Source organism: Scyliorhinus canicula, chromosome 4 (genome assembly GCF_902713615.1).
Source record: "Scyliorhinus canicula chromosome 4, sScyCan1.1, whole genome shotgun sequence".
Classification (NCBI taxonomy): Eukaryota; Metazoa; Chordata; class Chondrichthyes; order Carcharhiniformes; family Scyliorhinidae; genus Scyliorhinus; species Scyliorhinus canicula.
The window spans coordinates 93978218-94000321 of NC_052149.1; the positions used below are offsets into that span (position 1 = coordinate 93978218).

The following is a 22104-nucleotide window of genomic DNA, read 5'->3' on the forward strand; positions in this document are numbered from 1 at the left end:
ATGGCATGGGGTGGCTTCAATGGGAAATTCCATTGACAAGCAGCGGGAAGAGAGAATCCCGCCGCCAGCGAATGGCACGCCGCCGAGAAACATGTGCTGGGAGATGAAAAAATTGTGCCCCTAAACTCTGGACTCAACCTTTTGGTGCATATGAGCTTTAAAAAGCCGTCTGATGGGTGTACAAACCATTATAGAAAATATTGTCAGAATAGTGAACAATCCATGATAACAGCATTGCCCTTAATACAGCAGATACGTACTTCAGTTTCAATTTTCTAGTTAAGTGAAATCTAATCCATTGCTACTTTTACTTCATAGAGTTGGTCTTATGCTAATATGGAGGTAATGTATTGTTATTGCTCTGGGCATACTTTATACAATAATATTTCAAACAGGGTGATGTGGGGTTGACCATTGCTGTTAATTTGCTGGCAGATAATCCAGACTGACAGCAAAATTGATGGTGTTCTCTTTCCAATGGCTATTTAAAGGCTCTTGGTTTGAAACAGGATTTGGGCAGCGTTAAACCAGACCTCCACATGGGCCCAAGTCCTTGTATCTCATTTCGCCACTTTACTGCAGGCTAACATTTTAAATACATACACATGTAATTTTTTTTAATATATATTTTTTATTTAAAGTACCCAATTCTTTTTTTTTCTAATTAAGGGGCAACTTGGTGTGGCCAATTAATCTACCTTGCACGTCTTTTGGGTTGTGGGGGTGAGACCCACCCAAACACGGGGAGAATGTGCAAGCCACACGGGCGGTGATCCGGTGCCGGGATCGAACCTGGGTCCTTAGTGCTGTGAAGCAGCAGTGCTAACCACTGTGCCGCCCCCTGAAATACTCATACCTACACAAATATTTGTAGCTTTTATTTCAAGCCCTGTGCTCTTGAATCAGAATGACGTTCCAACGTTCATACAAAAATCAGTAGCCACAAATTCAATTACCAATTTTTCCATTACTATTTTGGGCTGCAGGGGAACTAAATGTCGTTATCAGAGCAACCTTGTTTTTTTCTCCTGGTGTCACACAAAGGATGACGAGATCACACCCAGTGCAGGAGGTGGTGGTGGCAATGCTCTTGTTTTGGAATGAAGTAGACAGTCATCAAGCCTGATCTAGATGACACCATCAGGCAGGGTTTTTCAAACTGAGGGTCACGACCCGCGGATTGGTCACAGGTGGATGTCGGGAGGGTCGTGGAGCGATTGATCGCAGTAGTCGCGATTGCGCGAGAAGTGGTCAACTGCTGCGACCTTTTTAAACTTGAGAAAGCCGGCCACGACCGGCTTTTAAATGGAGCAATGCAGTCTTCCGGCCAGAAGGGTGGCAGAGAGCAGGTCTCGTGCCTGGCATGTACACTGATGTCTTGTATGTCCGTACTTTTAAAAAAAAATTAGAATACCCAATTAATTTTTCCAATTATGGGGCAATTTAGCATGTTCAATCCACCTAGCTTGCACATTTTTTGGGTTGTGGGGGCGAAACCCACGCAAACACGGGGAGAATGTGCAAACTCCACACGGACAGTGACCCAGAGCCAGGATCGAACTTGGGACCTCGGCGCCGTGAGGCTGCAGTGATAACCCACTGAGCCACCGTGCTGCCTGTATGTCCGTACTTTTAGGACAAAATCACGTGGGAAAAATTCCTCCCATTTTCTCGCTGCGAGCAACTAAGATAACAGGACCGAGAAGAACTGAAGTAGGATTGTCATGGTATAAGGGAGAGATGGCCAGAGACACAAACAGGTCAGAATCTCACAACGGAATCTGCTGGAGAAAGCTGCTCAGGAATGTCCACGTCAGGACAAAGCAGTGCTAGTGTTAGCTGAAATCAGGAACAAAGCAGTATAAAGATGATTTCTTGAGGTATGGCTTTGTTAATTTTGCCAGTGCAAATCAGGATGCATAGCCCATGTGTGTTATATGCAGAGAAATACTAGCAAGTGAGAGTTTCAAAGCCTCAAATGATCGAAGGTATTTGAAGTCTATGCATGGCAAGTTCTAGGACAAACCTTTTGTTTTTCAACAGACTGGTAAGCCTTATTCAGTCGCATCTGGCTGCGCTGATCAACAGTTTTTGTCACTACTTTCCAGAGGGGAAGTTTCATATATTTTGAAGGAGAAGAGGTGGATGAAAAATCCTGTTGGGTTTTGAGACCCCAGAGTCCATTGTTAACTTACGGCTAACTCCAAATGCAGAGACTGAACCTCTGAGCCTCATGCTGCCAGTAGGGACAAAATCAAATCATGTAGCCAAATAAGATGCCGTGAATTTAGTATTATTCACTGTAAATAAAGGTTAGGAGAAAAGAAAAGAATCTCATTAAAACAACAGGGAAGGTTTAATTTTTTACTAAGCAGCCAAAAACAACCAAGGGGTTTCTAATTTTGTTTCAAAGAATGTAACTTCCCTTGTATTCTTGGAATATTGTGAGAAATTATCCATGAGGTGTGACTGCTTTGTCAGTTGAAATAAACTGGATGAATAACACGGCAAGCACTTGAACAAATAAACAGTAAGGAATCATCAACAGGATGAAGTACCAGTATCATGATTTAGATTTGCTCTCCTTAATAGTGCTCTTTGATCCCTGGGATTGTAAGCATTATATTCCAAAGAAAACACTGATTCACACAAAGTCAGATACTTGGATCATTTGACATTTCAATGATGCTGAATTAAAAGACCCGATGGCTGCCTCACTCTTCAGTTTGAGTTTATTCCAGTTTCATCATGCAACTTGACAGGTTTAATTTTCAATACAGATTTCCATGCTCAGCCGTTGAGCGTGCTTTGCAACATCTTACAGTAGCAATTAGTCTAATCTCTCAGATCAAAGGACGCAGACTGCTGGAGAGCGAGAAAGCCCAGGGTGCAATTAATAATGGGCAGTAAATCCACTTCAGAAATTACTTTTCAGTCAGAAACTAATTCTTTCTGCTTTGAAGTCATGTTTCTTTGCAAAATTGGTCAGCAGACCTCATTTTATTCCATTAAAGTGTTTCCGTGCCATTCCCTGAGTATCTGAGTCAAGTGGGCAATTTTTACCACTTAAAGAATATTGATGGCCATTTTTTCTACATCTGCTTAAAGTCGTTTTAATGTTGGTTAAGTTATAGCCTTTAGATCTATGTTATTATTTCAGTAGAAAGGTCAATTTTAGTCCAGCAATTTTTAAGGTCTTTATGTGTGATTGCTTTGACTCCAGTATCAGAGGTATCATTATCAAAATGTTCTTAGAGGAAAGGAAAGCGGGGTACCAGGGATGATGAATGGAAGATGGCAGAACTGTCCTATATCCTTTTGATCCATTCATTTGATTAATTTAGTGGAGCAGAGAAACCACACATTGTTGTGAAGGAAATATTAAGAATCGAGTATTAAACCATATTTATCCATCGTACAGCCACAAAGCTGTGCTAGTCTTGTGCTTAATTCAACCCCTCTGACAGTAGAGACCCCCTTCACTTCTCCACACATCTTCACCAATGAGATTATGTTCAAGCGTAGGGAGCCTCATTGAATGTGTGCATCATTGTAGACTAGAACAAAGTTGTACATAATAAATACATTAACATGTGGTTATCATTTCCATGCTAAAAGCATGAAACTTTGCTGACCCACAAGTCTTAATGCCAGCTAATGTTAGTTCATAATTCAGAACCAAAATAAACCCTCCAGATTTTGAGTAGTTTCTGTTCTCCACTGGTTTGAGTTTTCAGAATTACTTTGCTTCTTCGATATGCAAAGCAGCTACAAAAATATCAAAAGATGCCAGCATTCAACAGCATAACCTCGTCACCGCTATCTTTCAAATGTAGTACTCAATACACCAGTACCTTCTCAGAAACTAGGACAATTACAAAATGACAGAATTACAGTACAGAAAGGAGGCCATTCAGGTCATGACTCTTTGAAGGAACTATCCAATTAGTCCCACTCCCCCGCTCTTTCCCCATAGCCCTGCACATATTTTCCTTTTCAAATATTTCAATCCCCTTTTGAAAGTTACTATTGCATTTGTTTCTACCATAATGTCAGGTTGTGTTTTAACTTTTAAGGCAAGTTCCTAAAATATTAAGAACATAAAAAATATAATTTTAAATTGAGGGTGGAGCAATATTGTTCCTGTTACAAATATCAAAAGTTTTATTTTTGTTGGCTGCATTGGGACGGAGCCCACTAACTTCCTGCATGGAAACTAGCTCATCTTAATCCAGCCCTTTATGATTCACCTACACAGCCAGTATTTAAAAGCTTTCTACTTCCCCAGACCATTATTCAGGCAGATCTGAAGCCCATTTAAAGTCCCTTGTGTGATTACTTTGCAGCACAGTGTCTCAGGAAAGACTCCTGTTATTATCCTAAAGGGATCAATGCCATCACAGCAGGATTATCGACACGGACAAGCATGTAACAGAGGTTTGTTCATATTTCCTTAAGATGTGCCTATTAATGGATCCTGTGCATCATTTGGTTGATTAAAAAAATGAGTAATTAAATTTAGTTTAGCAGCTAACAAAAAGTGAACTCTGTGAGATAGGAGTGACTTCTGTGGAACTGTTAACTCATTGGCCATTTAAATAGGTTAAACTAGCTTGCAATTAAGTTTCTAAGAAAGTTTTTCCAACGTTCAAAGAGTTTTCAGTTATGAACTAGCCTAAACTTGATAAGATTGTTGAAGTGACTGAAGTAATGCGATATGTTCTGGAAATGGGTGTGTAGCTGTTTACATGGTGACTGCGGTCGAATGAGGCGCCAAAGTAGGGGAACATTCACCTAACTGGTTGAAGCAGAAAACAACTAATTCAGGAATGTGAAGGATGAGAAGGAAAACAAAAAAAAATGTATATTTTCACTTTAAAATTCATGGAAAGTTGCTTCATTGGGATCAGTGTAGAGTCACAGCATTGCAAAACAGGGATTAAAACCTTGATAGATTGGAACAATGCCGTAACAATCTCATTTCTCTTTGAAGTAGTTGTATTACCGACATAACATGTTCATTTTATATTTAACCAATAAGGGGTCTAAACCATCCTTTTCCCAATTATTCATCGGCAGATCACAATGCGTTACAAAACGCAGAGGGAAAGAAAATTAATCTAGGAATTGAACCCATGATTTTGAGCTGAACTGGGACAGTGACTAGGATCACAGTAGGACTCCTATGAATGGTGGCGTTCTGGTGGAGATAGAATCAGGCTGAGCTGCAATGCCGACTGCGATCTCAGCTCGGTACTCACTAAATAAACTGACCCAGAAAGAAAGGAATTCATGGTACCAATACAGCGGCTGGGGCCAAAGCCTGCCCTCTGGGGAGGTTGGGGAGTAAACCGAGGGGAATTAAATGCATGACTTGTTCATGAAGGCGCACAGCAAATGACAAATTAACATGTTTCACTTAAGGGATTGAGATGACAGGATTGTCAGCTTTCGTAACAATCACAGAAATGAGGACAGTCAATTTTCATTCTGAAAGGGACGAGGAAAAAAAATCCTATTCCCGAAATGGAGCCAGACTAAACGAGACTTTGTGACAAATCAATGTTAGCTTAGTAAAGATTTTATTTGTCTTGGGGAGAGGATCCAATCAGAACTCCTTGTGTATTGATTCAAGTCTATATTGACCAGAAAACAGATTTTAATTCAATTATCAGAAATGAAAGGATTAAAAAGTAACCAAAGACAACCATCTATGGGGCTAACTGAGTTCACATCTGTTTTGTTGGCAAATGTTTCGCACATGTCCGTTTGGCTGCAAACTGTTACTGTTAGTAATGCAACAGCCTGGGAACATTGGATATTTTCCCTTGTAGTAGCAAAATGTTCCCACCTCAATCAGAGCATTTGCAATGCTAGAGTGAAGCAAAGTTGCTTGAATCTGAGCAGAGTGTTTAAAAATAATCACATTGCAATATGGAACATATTAACTCGAACGACCCTCCTGGCTGCTGGACTGCATAATCTTAAAATAGCACAACCACATTAAGAAGCACAAACCTGGCTTTCTTGATTGTGGGTGGAATGTGTCTTGTTAATGCAGCTTCAAGCTTCTTTTATGTGGGGTGTTCTCATGGAAATACATCAGTCACGATGTCCCCAAAGGAATGTGGTAATGAATGAACTTTTTTTTATAAAAAGAATTAAATGTTGGCACTTCCAAAATTAAAAGCATTTAATGTTAGGCTAGGCCAACATCTCTGTAGGAGAGACTTGACTCAGTACCAGAAAGTTCCGACTGTTGGAGTCACTGACTCAATGATATTTGAATTCTTTTCACTTCACTGGGTGGGTTTTCCTACTCGGTTTGAGTCGAACCACACTGAGCAACGGCAAGAAGCACAACTGTCAGGACCACCTGTTTCTCACAGCAACACATTGCTCCTCAACTTGTTTCCAGAACATTCCTGCTGGCAGTTCTGAAGTGGCCAGTCATGAAATTTATCTTGCCCTCACAGCGGGAGGGAAAAAAGAGGGAGATGTTATTTTTTTCAGCATTTAACCAGTTGATCTGGAAGGGGGCAAAATGACATTGATCCTGTTGTACCCTGGGTCACAACCACAGCTGCCCTAAGGATTGACTAAAGGGATGGCCCAAGCTCTTAATAATTAAAGACTGAACAAGATCATGTTGATCCAAGCAGGTATACGGATGCAATTGGATATAGAAATAAAGATGATTCCTACCCCCCACCCCCTCCCTCCACCCCTTCTTACAATAAATCTCATCTCTTCAGTCAAAGCAGAACACATGGGTCAGATAATCTGAGCTGTGCCAGGCTGCATGAACTATGAGAAGATGCCCTAATTCACACACCGCGTCCTCCAGACGGGCTGGTTAAGACAGTTGCTTCAATTTGGCACAGGTCACTGACGATTTCCACAACAGATGCCGTTAGCAATTCAAAGCCCCTGTGGAGATCAGTGATCAAACACAACTTGATCCCAAATTCACATCTGTCACTTCTACTTTAATGTCAGATTTTAAGCAAGTGCAGTGGGGTGGGAGGGGTGCAGTGCCCAACCTTTTCTGGGTAGCTGCAATTTAAATTTGCAAGTTGTACACTTACCAAATTTGATCGGGAAAATACACAATTAGTTGGAAGAAAAAAAGTCCTGATTATTCTTTCAAGTCATTGTTAGGTTGGATTCCAAATGCACCAAGAATCATTTGCATTTTGAGAGATTACTATTATTCTTTTTCCTTCACGAAAATCGTTTTCAACGTTGCTTTGGGTCTCCACTATAATCATTTTGTAGCTAACTAATTTTAAAACTAGAATACAAAATGGAACATTTAATATTTAGGTCATTCCCTTTCTAGAAGGAGGTCCCAATTCCTCACACATTAAATACTAATTTAGTGTGGTTGGAGTATAAATCTGGTGTGCATTTTTGCATCATCTTTGATCCCAAAAAATGAAGCCACTTACTGTTTTCTTTTTTTTTTAAAAGCCTGAATCACACCAAACACTTAAAGACCAGTTTGCATTTCCAATCTTAACATGGTATTCCAGTTAATCACTTGATGACTGTAGTTATTCACATTGCTGATTATAGGGAGACTGGGTATCATTTATTTTGTGTTTTGAACTTTCAACTCGCTCTTTGTGTATTCAATCCTCACTACAAATCTGCATAAGAGATCAAAATGTAACCTCCGTGTACAGTCACTCAAAACAATACCTTCCATCCATTGTTGTCAAGATTCATTTCATACCGCCTCACAAAATGCAGAAATATTAGTAATTAGAATGACACAGCACATCTGATGGGAGATTTGATGCTTTGCGGGTTTTCCAATTACCTGGCCTCCATGAAATTGTCTGAAGGTCAGTTGAGCTGATTCAAATGGTGACTGAAACTTGACCTGCCACAGAAGCCACAGTTGTCAGCACTCGCAAGTGATAAGAGTTCAGTGGGAGACATGGCACTGAGCTGTGCGAATGAATCATCAGCTTTGCTGCAATTACTTCCACTGATTAAAAAAAACCAAATCATTGACTGTTCAGACGTACATTTGACTTCCTCTCGGCTTGATCAGAAATCCACTCCACGAGACCACAAATGATAACGAAAACTAAAACAAGTTAGCTTTCTGTACCTCAGTCAACAAGCGTTTATTGCAATGTCCTGTCAGAGGTTACTTTGTGATGGAGAAAGTAGTTTGGAAAAGTATCTTGTTTAACATGATTCAATCTTTCATTTGCCTGGAATGCAAATTGTGTTCATCCAATAAAATGGCCTTTATTGTGGCCACCATCCCCAATTAGCCAAATATTGCAACAAACCAGATGACCATTATCGAATCGAGCATTCGATTTTCCAAGTTTTTGATAGAATACAGGAGGTTTCATCACAATTCTGAAACACCAACAGAAAACACCAGCAAGCTGAGGCCCATGGAGAGGAAGAGATAACTATGTTGCTGGTGCAAATCTTTCATCAAAATAGATGATGGTCTCGATAGATGCTGACTGGGCTGGTGTGGGTTTCAAGCATTCTCTTAGCTTTTACTTTTTTTTGTTTTCAAAATCTGCCTTTTACTTCTAAGGTTTACCCACTCAGATTTAATTTTTTTTATCTTATCAGATTCCTGCAGCTCTAGCATTGACAGCTGTTGAGCATGGACTTCTTTGTGGCTATGATTGATGTTGACCCATGGCAGGCCAGCAGGAGGTGCATTTCTGCCACTATGGCTTGGAAATAGGCATTCCCCACTTAAAAGTAAGTAGTTCTATGCATTTGGTACATCTTTGGAGGACTTTGTCTGTTCTAGAGTTTGAAGCTATAAGACATCATGTCAGTAGCACATAACATTCAGATTCCTCTCCAGATTCACTCCCCTATAACGTCAAAAGAAAATATTGGAAATCTGAAACAAAAACAGAAAATGCGAGAAATACTCAGTAGGTCACTCAGCATCTGTGAAGGGAGAAACAGAACTAACGTTTCAGTCCATCATATTTCTTCACAATCTTTCAACAGTTCTGATAAAAAGTAATTGACCTGAAATAGCAATGATATTTCACTCTCCATATATGCTGTCCGGCCTGCTGAGTATTTCCGAATTTTCTGGATTCCACCCCCCCCTTTCAGTTCTGTGAATCGTTTTGAAATTCTGGCTTCCCCCTATAACATGCGGAAAATTTTAAGAAGAGTTTACAATTTTGACATGCAAGACTGCCAATCGACTGCAATCCAAATTAGGAGTTCCCAATACTTCATAAAGAAAATTCCACAGCTTCAACATTGTTCCCTTCCACCTTGGGGAAGAGACAGGCGGTTCTGCAGACGCAATCGAGACTCCGGGATGGTACGTTGCCTCCCTGGTGCAAGGGTCAAGGATATCTCGGAACGGCAGCAGGACATTCGGCGGGGGGGGGGGGGGGGGGGGGGTGAACAGCCATCTGTCGTGATGCACATAGGCACCAACGATATGGTTAAAAAACAGGACAAGGTCCTACAAGCTGAATTCAGGGAATTAGGAGTTAAACTAAAAAGTAGGACCTCAAAGGTAGTAATCTCGGGATTGCTACCAGTGCCACGAGCTAGTCAGAGTAGGAATGCCAGGATAGATAGAATGAATGCATGGCTCGAAAGATGGTGCAAGAGGGAGGGATTCAAATTCCTGGGGCATTGGGACCGGTTCTGGGGGGGTGGGGGGGGTGGGACCAGTACAAACCGGACGGTCTTCATCTGGGCAGGACTGGAACCAATGTCCTGGGGGGGTGTTTGCTGGAGCTGTTGGGGAGGGTTTAAACTAATGTTGCAGGGGGGTGGGAACCAATGCAGGAAGTCTGAAGGTAGTAAAACAGGGACAGAACCAAAAGGCAGTCAGGGGGAAAGTGTAAGGCAGAGAAGCCATAGTCAAAAATCAAAAAGGGCGACAGTAGAAGTTACAAAGACTGAGGGGAGCTCAGTGAATAGGCCCAGTAATACTAAAAGGAATAAAACGAGAAGTAAAAACAAAAATGGTAAGTGACGAGGCAGGTTGTTACATGCAGATATGTGTTCAATGACAAGGAAAATTAGGAGAAAAGTTAAGAGGAAATGTAACATAGGAGAGGTTACTGGTCGAGGTGTTAAGATTCAAAACAGAGGTATAAAAGCCAACATAAGTGTACTTTACCTGAATGCTCGTAGTATTCGGAATAAAGTAAATGAGTTGGTGGCACAAATCATCGTGAATGACTATGATTTAGTGGCCATTACTGAAACATGGTTAAAGGATGGCCAAGACTGGGAGTTAAATATCCGAGGGTATCAAACTATTCGGAAGGACAGAGTGGATGGTAAGGGAGGTGGTGTTGCTCTGTTATTTAAGTATGACATCCGGGCAATAGTAAGGGATGACATCGGTGCTATGGAGGATAAGGTTGAATCCATTTAGGTGGAAATCGGGAATCGTAAGGCGAAAAAGTCACGATGGGAGTAGTCTATAGGCCACCAAATAGTAACATTATGGTGGGGCGCAGGCAATAAACAAAGAAATAACTGATGCATGTAGAAATGGTACAGCAGTTATCATGGAGGATTTTAATCTACCTGTCGATTGGTTTAACCAGGTCGGTCAAGGCAGCCTTGAGGAGGAGTTTATAGAATGTATCCGCGATAATTTCCGAGAACAGTATGTAATGGAAACAAGTGGTCCTAGATCTGGTCCTGTGTAATGAGACAGGATTGATTAATGATCACATAGTTAGGGATCCTCTCGGAAGGAGCGATCACAATATGGTGGAACTTAAAATACAGATGGAGGGTGAGAAAGTAAAATCAAATACTAGTGTTTTGTGCTTAAACAAAGGAGATTACAATGAGAGAAGGGCTAGCTAAGGTAGACTGGGAGCAAAGACTTTATGGTGAAACAATTGAGGAACAGTGGAGAACCTTCCAAGTGATTTTTCACAGTGCTCAGCAAAGATTTATACCAACAAAAAGGAAGGACGGTCGAAAGAGGGAAAATGGACATTGGATATCTAAGGAAATAAGGGAGGATATCAAATTGGAGGAAAAAGCATACAAAGTGGCAAAGATTAATGGGAGACTAGAGGACTGGGAAATCTTTAGGGGGCAACAGAAAGCTACGAAAAAGGCTATAAAAAAGAGTAAAATAGATTATGAGAGTAAACTTGCTCAGAATATAAAAACAGATAGTAAAAGTTTCGACAAATATATAAAACAAAAAAGAGTGGTTAATGTAAATATTGGTCCTTTAGAGGATGAGAAGGGAGATTTAATAATGGGAGATGAGGAAATGGCTGAGGTACTGAACAGGTTTTTTGGGTCGGTGTTCACAGTGGAAGACACAAATAACATGCCAGCGACTGATAGAAATGAGGCTATGACAGGTGAGGACCTTGAGATGATTGTTATTACTAAGGAGGTAGTGGTGGGCAAGCTAATGAGGCTAAAGGTAGACAAGTCTCCTGGCCTGATGGAATGCATCTCAGAGTGCTAAAAGAGATGGCTAGGGAAATTGCAAATGCACTAATGATAATATACCAAAATTCCCTAGACTCTGGGGTGGTCCCGGCGGATTGGAAATTAGAAAACGTGACACCACTGTTTAAAAAAGGAGGTAGGCAGAAAGCGGGTAATTATAGGCCAGTGAGCTTAACTTCAGTAGTAGAGAAGATGCTGGAATCTATCATCAAGGAAGAAATAGTGAGGCATCTGGATGGAAATTGTCCCATTGGGCAGACAGAGCATGGGTTCATAAAGGGCAGGTCATGCCTAACTAATTTAGTGGAACTTTTTGATGACATTACCAGTGCGGTAGATAACGGGGAGCCAATGGATGTGGTATATCTGGATTTCCAGAAAGCCTTTGACAAGGTGTCACACAAAAGGTTGCTGTATAAGATAAAGATGCATGGCATGAAGGGTAAAGTAGTAGCATGGACAGAGGATTGGTTAATTAATAGAAAGCAAAGAGTGGGGATTAATGGATGTTTCTCTGGTTGGCAATCAGTAGCTAGTGGTGTCCCTCAGCGATCAGTGGTGAGCCCACAATTGTTCACAACTTACATAGATGATTTGGAGTTGAGGACCAAGGGCAATGTGTCCAAGTTTGCAGACGACACTAAGATGAGTGGTAAAGCAAAAGGTGCAGAGGTTACTTTTAGTCTGCAGAGGGATTTGGATAGGTTACGTGAATCGACTAGAGTCTGGCAGATGGAATACAATATTGACAAATGTGAGGTTATTCATTTTTGTAGGAATAACAGCAAAAGCAATTATTATTTAAATGATAAAATATTAAAACATGCTGCTGTGCAGAGAGACCTGGATGTGCTAGTGCATGAGTCACAGAAAGTTGGTTTACAGGTGCTACAGGTGATTAAGCAGGCGAATGGAATTTTGTCCTTCATTGCTTGAGGGATGGAGTTTAAGACTAGGGAGGTTATGCTGCAATTGTATAAGGTGTTAGTGAGGCCACACCTGGAGTATTGTGTTCAGTTTTGGTCTCCTTACCTGAGAAAGGACGTACTCGCACTGGAGGGTGTGCAGAGGAGATTCACTAGGTTAATCCCAGAGCTGAAGGGGTTGGATTATGAGGAGAGGTTGAGTAGACTGGGACTGTTCTCGTTTGAATTTAGAAGGATGAGGGGGGATCTTATAGAAACATATTAAATTATGAAGGGAATAGATAGGATAGATGCGGGCAGGTTGTTTCCACTGGCGGGTGAAAGCAGAACTAGGGGACATAGCCTCAAAATAAGGGGAAGTAGATTTAGGACTGAGTTTAGGAGGAACTTCTTCACCCAAAGGGTTGTAAATCTGTGGAATTCCTTGCCCAATGAAGCAGTTGAGGCTCCTTCGTTAAATGTTTTTAAGATAAAGATAGATAGTTTTTCGAAGAATAAAGGGATTAAGGGTTATGGTGTTCGGGCCGGAAAGTGGAGCTGAGTCCACAAAAGATCAGCCATGATCTCATTGAACGGCGGAGCAGGCTCGAGGGGCCAGATGGCCTACCCCTGCTCCTAGTTCTTATGTTCTCCTCTTCACTAGACCTACCCCTTGAGCGAGATTTTCATTTGGGAGATTATGGGCTGGATTCTCCGATTTTGAGGCTACGTCTGGAGGAAGTGGCTGGCTTTTGTAACAAAAGATTCCCCGAGGCCCCAGCACTGGTGCTTTGACCGGTGAGGGGCTAGCAGCCACTCCATGCAAAACACACGGCCTTCCCGATATAAACGCCTGGAGAATTTCTGGGTTTGTGGCCACGCATGCTCATGGCAACGACCTGCCGCGGTTCCGCCATACAACGTGGCGCCGACCGAGCGAGGACCCCCCGGCCAGCTGTATGGCTCCACCCCACCGATTGTAGCGGCGCTGGACACAGCCCGCAGCCGCCACTCCGGGTTCACGAAAACTGAGAGCACACGTGTCCCGTGCCTTCGGGAGCGCGGCTCATCGGGGGCGGAGCATCAGGGGAGGGCCTTCCGGTAACGTCCTGAGGCCATCCCAACAGCGTGCGCCGTACTCCTTTGATGATGTCGTTTTGGAGAGGGAGAAGCATCCGAAAACAGGCGTCGCTCCCAATTCGGTCGAAACAGGGATTCTCCACCCCATCGCCAATTATGATATCGGTGTCGGGCATGGAGAATCCAGCCCTATGCTCTTCTGTCACAGGAGAATTGTAACTGATTACCGTTCTCCTGGGAGCGCAAATCCGGGAATCAATTCCGTATCCCTTGCTGTGCAGATTTATGCATGGTGTGGAATACGAGGGCCGCAATTGGGCCGCTCTCTCAATAAGGGTGACCCGATAGCGAAGTCCGTGGCCGGCAATCCAACCCCCCCCAGCATGCAAATCAGACGCCCAGCTCCCCCGCACCGCAAAGCAGCCCTCCACCACCGGATTGCCTGGTTGCCCACCTTTCCTCCCCTCCAAGGACAAGGGGTGACCCGATATTCCCCTCCCTCAGGATTTCCTAAGTAGGGAGATTTCCCCCCTCCAAGGGACCTCCTTAATAGGCAGATGCTCCCCAGGAACCCCCTGAATAGGGAGACCACCCCCCAGGATCCCATGAATACGGAGACCCCCCCTAACTAAAGAAATCTCCCGCAGGGACCCCCTAACTAAAGGAACCCTCCTGTAGAGACCTCGTAACTAAAGAGAGCCCCTACAGAGCCCAGTCACTGCATTTCAATCACCCAAGCATGTGATTGCAATGTACTTACCGCTCTTTGATGTGGTTGATGTTTGTGAACATTAGGGTTTTAGCACTCAAGAGTCGCTCATCCATGAAGGGAGGTGAATGAATCAAGGCTGCAGCTATTTTGTGGAAGCTATCAATCATGGCCCATTGCTAGAAAGGGATGAATGACTTGCAGCTAATGGATCTGAGGGGTTGAAATACAGATCACAGCTTCCTCCTTCCAGGAATGGACATGTGGAGCTTCCAGGTAAGTGTTACAGCCGTAATAGTTTTCATTGCCCTTGTCTGGACTGCTCTCTAGCATCCAGACAGGGGTATCAGGCCCCTTTAGTCAGGGGCCCTGTCGGGTTACGAAAGGGGCCCTTTCATTAGGGGTTTTCTGTGGAGTGGTTCCATTAGATAGGGGGTCTGTGAGCGGGGATTCCTTCAGTTAGGGAGTCCCAGAGGGGTGTCTCCCTATTCATGGGGTCCCTGCAGACGTCTCTCTATTGAGTGGGTTTCTTGGGGGGTGTCTCCTATTTTAGGGGGCCTCTGGGGGAATCTGGTGAAGGGGGTGGACATGTAGTGCATTGTGGCAGGGGAGGGTGACCCTTGGAGGCATACATTACCCCTAACCCCAAGTGCTCTTACCTTTTGTGCATCAAAGACCTTCTGGAAGTCCAGATATACTACATCTACGGGATCCCCAATATCCACTTGGCATTTTACATCTTCAAAGAGCTCCAGCAAATTAGGCAAACACTAATTACCCTTCATAATTACCATTCTGACTCTGATGGATTACGTTTTGACTTTCCAAATGTTCTGTTATTGCTTCCTTAATAATGGATTCTAGCAATTTCCCAAGGCAGATGTTAAACTAACTGGCCAAGAATTTTCTACTTTCTGCCCCCCTCCCTTTTTGAATATGGGCATTTCATTAGCATTTTTCTAATCCGCTGGAACCTTTCCCGCATCCAGGAAAGTTTGGAATTTTATAACCACTGCAGTCACCATCTCCACTGCCACTTCCTTTAAGACCTTAGGATGTAAGCCATCGAGCCCTGGGGAATTGTCTATCTTTAATCCCAATAGTTCATAGAATCATAGAATTTACAGTGCAGAAGGAGGCCATTCGGCCCATCAAGTCTGCACCGGCCCTTACAAAGAGCACCCGACTGAAGCCCACATATCTACCCTATCCCCGTAACCCAGTAACCCCCACTTAACATTTTTTGGACACTAAGGGCAATTTAGCATGGCCATCCACCTTTGGACTGTGGGAGGAAACCAAAGCACCTGGAGGAAACCCACGCATACACGGGGAGAACGTGCAGACTCCGCACAGACAGTGACCCAGCCGGGAATCGAACCTGGGACCCTGGAGCTGTGAAGCAACTCTGCTAAAAACTATGCTACCATGCTGCACAAGTTTATTTCGTACTTTTTCCCTATTGATAATGATTGTTCTAAGTTCTTCCCTTTCTATTACCTCTATTACCTCTTCCTTACCTCTTACTGCACTTTCACAGATCACGTTCAAAGCACAAAAGGATTTATTAATAAGGAGAATTGTAAAGCAGACTACAGCAGCTGTATGGCTGCTGCTAGGTCCCAACATGTCTTCTGCCTAAGTGAAGACTCCAACCCCTGGGATAATTACCCACACAGTCCCAATTTCTCCCCCCAGCCCTCAAGCCAGGTGACCCTTAATCTTCTGTGTTGCCCTGAAAGGGACAATCACCACAAATCACTATACCAAGGGATCTTGAACATGCTTTCATTGATTTGAATGACAGCACCTGATGATGCATTGTAACCGGGTCCTCCAAGAAAAACAAAGTAGGGAAATTTTATCTTTAAATCACGATCGTGGCAGCTGAACTCTCACCAGACGTCAAACCTTGGGTATGAGCAACTCTCTCTCTCATGTTTAAGCTGCTTAAAAGTTCTGTTTGAACTTGATAGTTATGAAAAAATTATTCCCTGTGCTTGATGGATTTGAAGCCCTTGGGTCAGCTGAGGCAGCAGCCAAATCAAAACTGTCTGTGGTGACATAACCACTGGCATCTTCTATTATTCTCTGACAATGAACATTACCTTTGTAATGGTATCAACAACAAGTTACTATTGGAAAGAATACAATGGGCAGTTCCTGTAATCCAAAAAAAAGGTGCTTGGTATTGATGGGTCAACCAAGCACCATTAAAAGGTGGTCAGCCTTGTTTTTTTAAAATTAATTTTCAACCTGTAAAGAAAGTATTCCACACACAACTATGATATTTGAATCAGTTTTGCTTACTTTTAGCAAGCAATTAGGAATATATTAATTATGTCAACATGCTGATATTATCAACTGATCACAAAAGATGCCCTACTTGTGTAGAAAATAGAGATAGATGTTCGATTGCAGTGCAGTCACCTGGCCAAATGCGGGTGTTGTGGTGGGGGATGCTGGGTTGTGGGTGCGAGATAGATTATTGAATGGCAGTGTAGCTAAGCCAATATTCCTCCCTATCACTACTTCAAACAAAATAACTGGTCATTTTTATCAACTGTATGAGGGAAATGCTGCCTCATAGTTGCCTGATCTGGGCGTTCAGGTCCATAGTTCCATGAAAGTGGCAGTGCAGTTGGATAAGGTGGTCAAGAAGGCATTCAGCATGCTTGTCTTCATCGGCCGGGCATTGAGTACAAGAGTCGATAGGTCATGTTACAGTTGTATAAAACTTTAGTTGGGCCACATTTGGAATATTGTGTGCAGTTCTGGTCACCACACTACCAGAAGAAGGTGGATGCTTTGGAAAGATTTGCCATTTGGAAGGTTTACCAGGATGTTGCCTGGTCTGGAGGGTGTTAGCTATGAGGAGAGGTTGAATAAACTCGGATTGTTTCTGTTGGAAAGACTGAAGCTGAGGGGAGACCTGATTTGAGGTCTTCAGATTTACGAGAGGGATAGACAGGGTGAATAGTCAGGAGCTTTTCCCCAGAGTGGAAGACTCAATTACAAAGGGGCGCAGGTTCAAGGTGAGAGGGGGAAAGTTTAGGGGAGATGTGCGGGGAAAGTTTCTCACACAGAGAGTGGTGGGTGCCTGGAACACATTGCCAGTGGAGGTGGTGGAGGCAGGTAAGATAGCAATGTTTAAGATGTATCTTGGTAGACACATGAAGCGGCAGGGACTGGAGGGATACAGATCATTTGGGCAATAAGTAGCAGGTCTAAATAAGGAATCTGGATCAGTGTAGACTTGGTGGGCCGAAGGGTCTGTTGCTGTGTTATAATGTTCTTTGTTCTGCCTATTGCCCACAGAGCGTCAATATTTTAGTATCAGAAATAATTCATAAAGATAGGGTATCCTTAATTGGAAGTCTTTCTATCTATATTTGTCTTAATGCACAGTTCATTTTTAAAAGCATTGGTGCCGAGTATTCAGATAGAGCATAGATCTTCAATTCTAGGTTGGCATATATTTGAGCAACTGATGCGAAAATCGATATACCATAAGTAAACGCACCAAAAACAAAATTTGTGATCAACATTTCTAATAAAATGACAGTTCATAGCCCATGGATCCTCCTGTATGTCAACATTTCATTTACAGCTGTGCCTCCTGTGCATAAGCAGTTGGACTGTTTTACTCCGTGATGTCACTCTGATGCCACAGTTCACTTTTTAAAAATAAATTTAGAGTAGCCTATTATTTTTTTTCCAATTAAGGGGCAATTTAACATGTCAAATCCACCTTCCAGGCACATCTTTGGGTTGTGGGGGTGAGACCCACGCAGATACGGCAGAATGTGGAAACTCCACACTGACAATGAACCGGAGCTGGGTTCAAAGCCAGGTTCCCAGTGCTGTGAGGCAGCAGTGCTAACCACTGAGCCACCATTCCGTCCTGATGCCACAGTGAACATAATCACTCATTTGGATGTCATATCCTAACGTTAGTTCAGTATCTTGAGGATAAGATGAATCCCGACACTATTTCTTTCCCATATCAAAATTTTAATGATGAATTACTCCGAGCAAAAAACAGTTTCAATCCAGGACCACACTGGAGCACAGTATCCATCACTGGTTTCCTGCACATGCGCAGCAGCGGTGTATCGGTGGCCCGCTATGTAGCCACCTTGTGTTGGCAGGTGACACACTGTTTATTTCTGGTTAATTGTAACCACTAAGGCCAGGGTTTTCCTGGATACATGACAAAAGGCCAATGTCAGGCGGCAAAAGCAGCGTTGAAGTTGCTGACAGCAACGGCGGTTTTCTCCGCCCTATTAGTGTAGCACTTGGAGGAAAACTTGAAGTCACGGGTTTCGCAATGTATCGCTGGCAGAGTGGCCTCTGATTAAGCAACTCAAGCACAGAGAATCAGGCACCATTTTTAGAGGCTGCCCCAATGGATAGTGTGCAAGCCACTTCACCCTGGAAACCCCCCACCTGACTACTGCTCTAGCACAGCTCGGGCACCCTATGCCACTGTTCAGGAATCCTGTTGGAATTCCTCCTGGCACTGCCCGGAGGCATTGCCTGGGTCGTAATCTGCATGACCCTCTTCCCATGAAGATTGCACTCACCTGAGCTTCCCCACAAGATCTGCTCGCCAAGTGCACGTCTACAGAAACCAGCCGTGATTCACGTCGTTCTACCATCTCACTGCCGTGGATGGATTTTCTGAGCGGGCTGGTTTGGGGGGTGTTTCTGGCATTGGGGCCTGATAATTACATAGTGATTTATTATAATGATGTTCCCGACGTTGAACATCACTAACAGGGGGATGGGAAAATTGTGTCATGCACGTTTACCCCTAAATAAAACGTGACGTTGCAATTTCTCACATTTTCCGCTCCCGTCGGCAAAATTGTCCAATGCAAGAGTGACCAGAAAATCCCGGCCTATGTACAGATGTGTTGCAATGCATACAGGATTCTGGGAATGGCACCAAACGCTTTCCTTTACACTGCCTTCTCTATTCCACAGCATAATCGCCTGAGTGAACATAAAGCACGTTTCATGTGCATGAAGTGGTTTTCAAAGAGTTCCACTTGATATTGTCCATGGAATGCTGTAGATTATATCACAAGAAAAAAAAGCTTATTTTTTGTTTCTTTTCCCCCTTTTTAATTGAGTCAAAACATCTTTCTAGCTCCAGCCATTCTAAATAAAATAGGGTGAAATAAAGCAAACAGATATTTACGACTTTGCGGCAATGCAGAACACAGAAGATGCTTTTAATGCGTTTTGTTTCATTACAATGACTATTTGAGCCTGGAATTAATCGTTATAATATAACTTGTGTCTGGGTCACAATAACCTTTAAGACCATGCCATGCAAGCAACAACCCAGCAATTCCTTTATAATTATATACTAAGCACAAACAGGATGAGTGGAAAATTCAGATCATACCTCATAGCCAAGATGGATGAAAACAACCCGCTGAGTCAATGATTTGTGATTTTCATATTCTGCCTCTTACGAGTCTTATATAATGGTCTACACATGTACCACACATGCACAAATGCTCACACATTCACTCACACACATACACTGTACAATCAAAGAGAGGCGTAGTCATAGGGTATTCCACTAAACACTCCCAATACTTTACACAAAGCCATCATACCGGCTAACTAGCTGACATAGATGTCACATCCACCTAACAAGCCATTCTATTCTCTACAAACAACATTCAAGATAGGAAAAGCGATTTTCTCCCACTTATTTGTGCACTTAAAACCAGTCAGAGGTTTTTCTTTCTGTATTTCATTGAAAAGACAATGTCCTTTTTGTTTACATGCTACGTGCACTGGGAATTTGCAATTATTTAAACAGATGCCTTTTCGTAATGTAAAACCCAGAAACAGAATCGGTCACGCTAACCTACTTTTAACATAAACAGACTGTAATCATGCAAAACAGTGCTGTGGTCACCCTATATACCATTTAACCACAGAGATTCAAGCTGATGAAAACTGCTGTGTGTTAAATATTCTATATGGATTCTGCCTTTGTGTGTACATTTTAAATACATCCTTTCAACATTTGTATGATTAATCATCTCTTTCCTTTGTGCAGATTCCAGACTTATCCACAGGCAATGTAGTGTATTATTCAAAAAGCATGCCATTTGAAAAGGAATTTCTTTGTAAGGTGCTTTTCTTGCTGTCACCATTATATATTTAATTGCCTTTTCTCCCAAACTTTCCATTCTCAATGGTTGAAACTTTTGGGGGGGCGAAAAATGTCTTTCAGCGAGCACAATCAATCATTGCCTCCTCATCGTTACGGGTACATTGTGAGCACAAAAGATAATAATAGCCAGAGATTTATTTTTCAACAAAACCGTTTTCAAGTCGTTCAACTGCAGAAAATAAAAAGAAAGAATCGGAGAGGTTCCACATATTCTCCTTGTTCTGAATTTTCACTCTTTTTGCAGACATGAACTTGATGAGGCATCTTTACAGCAAGAATTAAACGGCAAAAGAACTGCACTCTGCAGACTGAGGTGGAGTTCGGACTTAAGAGTTGCACAGATCTGGGAATTTTCCCCATTTAAAATTCTAATGCATTTGCTGGTGGTTTCAGGGAACATTCAACGCTGTCGGTGAGTTTGATGCTATTGGAGAAACCATCGACCGTTGATTGTACCTTGTAGCTAACCTCCTCCACCTGCCTTTGGGCTGGTTCAGCCCAAGCATCTTGGTTTGACACCCATTTGTTATGACAGGCGCTAACACGATCGTTATAAATAACTTCAGGGAATGTGAGAAACAAGTCCCAGCAAAGGTCACAATCAACATTCATTGCTGTCGGTGGGTTTAACTATATGGTAAAGCTCGCTGATCAATGAATGCAACTGTGGCCCAGATTTTAGCAATGGCACCAACGGAATTGACATTGGACTAGCAGAACTGCCAGTGATCCAAGGATATGTTTGTACAAAGAAATTAGCCTTATCTGGACTTCGCATTCTGTGGTGTGGATAAGACATCAAATTCAACCTGTGATTTATTCATAAATGACTGTGAGGATTCAAATCTCTTTCTGAAATCAATAGAATGTGTGTTGTAGCTATTACATTTTGAAAAAAACATCAGGTTTCAATGTTTTCAAACTTCTTGAAAGACTTGGTCTGTGCAACTGAGATACTCACTTCAGTTAGGAAGTGGTGATTACAAAAGAGCGGTAAAGACCCAACCAGGCATGTGTATATATATATAATTGTGAAAATGGCCGACTCAACAGCCTTTCCAAATACTTCACCATTGAGAAAATGTCCATGCATTCTGAAGCAGCTGACACAAATTGGGATGGCTGTTTGCGAAGTGATCATGTAAAAATAAGTGAACCAACATAAAGCAAACCAGGATTTATTCAAAGATTTGAACAAATGAATTATCTTAAAACAGTTGATCCCAATTGGACTAGATCATAATCCTTTTCGATCTTAACATTAGCTTTTTGCCAGGTTCATGCTGGACTTAGCCTCTGGCTCTCAGGGTTGGCGCTCCCAATTCACAAAGAGAGCAACCTCTTCTATTTGCCACAGCTCTCTAGTAATACTGCATGTATTATCAAATGACCATCACCCATGTCTCCAGCTGACTTCACAGGACGCACATCATTTATTGAATGTTTTCTTTCACTCACTGAGTTATATATTTTTATGTAATGAAAATGTTACGGAAAATAAACTTTGGGTTTGTCTCCAAAAACAATTCTCCTCTCATATTCTATACATGTGCCAGATGGCACTGTCATACATGTCAGATGATGATCAAGAAACGTTTACTGTAACCTTTTTAAATAGGCATACTGTAACCTTTTTAAATAGGCATACTGATAAAGAAAATGTGCTTTGCTGGTATTTCAAATAGTTTTCGGAGCTTGTTGCCAAAACAAATATTTAAAAGTGTCACACTGTATGATAGCACATT

At 42.4% G+C, this 22104-nt stretch overlaps 1 long non-coding RNA gene across 2 annotated transcripts in view; it reads left to right on the forward strand.

Moving 5' to 3' along the window:
• Positions 1-21885, forward strand: part of LOC119964813 — a 77719-nt gene extending 55834 nt beyond the window's left edge. Inside the window, exons 4-6 of one of the 2 annotated variants that reach the window (XR_005460370.1) lie at positions 4347-4437; positions 8611-8745; positions 20604-21885. This is a non-coding gene — a long non-coding RNA (uncharacterized LOC119964813). The remainder of the gene's footprint in view (positions 1-4346; positions 4438-8610; positions 8746-20603) is intronic. The other variant, XR_005460371.1, reaches the window with a different exon arrangement.
• The last annotated feature ends 219 nt before the right edge of the window (positions 21886-22104 follow it).